Below are 591 nucleotides of genomic sequence, written 5' to 3'. Positions count from 1 at the left end.
GGGGGGAAAGAGGGGAAAAAACATTTTTTTCTTCTTCCTTTCCTTTCCTTATTTTTTATCTCGTCCCACCTTGCCCGACGAAACACGAAGAACAAAGGCCACTAGCTCTGCTGAACAAATGCTCGATCCTGTTCACCCACACACGCGCGAATAGTAACAAAGAAAAAAAAACACACACAAAAAGGTGGCGTAGAAATATGTGGTTTGAGTGACCGGTGCAAACTGGTGTTCATGGCGAGGATCATTTTCCCCGGGGGTGGGACGCAGGACTTCCTTAATAGGGGGGAGGGGAGGGAGGGAAAGGGGGGTTTTAGGGAGGGAGGGGAGGAGGGGAGGTTGAGGGGAGGGAGGGAGGGAAGGGAGGTTGAGGGGAGGAGGGAGGGGAGGAGGGGAGGTTGAGGGGAGGGAGGGAAGGAGGGAAGGAGATTGAGAGGAAGGTGGGAGGGAAGGAGGGGAGGAGGGGAGGAGGGAGGAGAGGAAGGAGGGAGGAAGGAGGGGAGGGAGGGGAGGGGGGGTGTCCTTCCTGGAAGTGTCTTCCTGTTTTCCACGTCTGTTGCTGTTGTCGTTTTTGGTTCATTTATTCGGATAGAG

At 54.7% G+C, this 591-nt stretch overlaps 1 protein-coding gene across 1 annotated transcript in view; it reads right to left on the bottom strand.

Moving 5' to 3' along the window:
* The window catches only part of LOC119594523 (mitogen-activated protein kinase kinase kinase 13-B-like), a gene marked incomplete in the record, with an annotated part of 92580 nt that overhangs the window by 84848 nt on the left and 7141 nt on the right, over positions 1-591 (bottom strand).

Source organism: Penaeus monodon, chromosome 34 (assembly GCF_015228065.2).
Source record: "Penaeus monodon isolate SGIC_2016 chromosome 34, NSTDA_Pmon_1, whole genome shotgun sequence".
NCBI classification, from domain to species: Eukaryota; Metazoa; Arthropoda; class Malacostraca; order Decapoda; family Penaeidae; genus Penaeus; species Penaeus monodon.
Note: the sequence above shows the minus strand (reverse complement) of the source record. Positions and strands in the feature narration are given on the sequence as shown.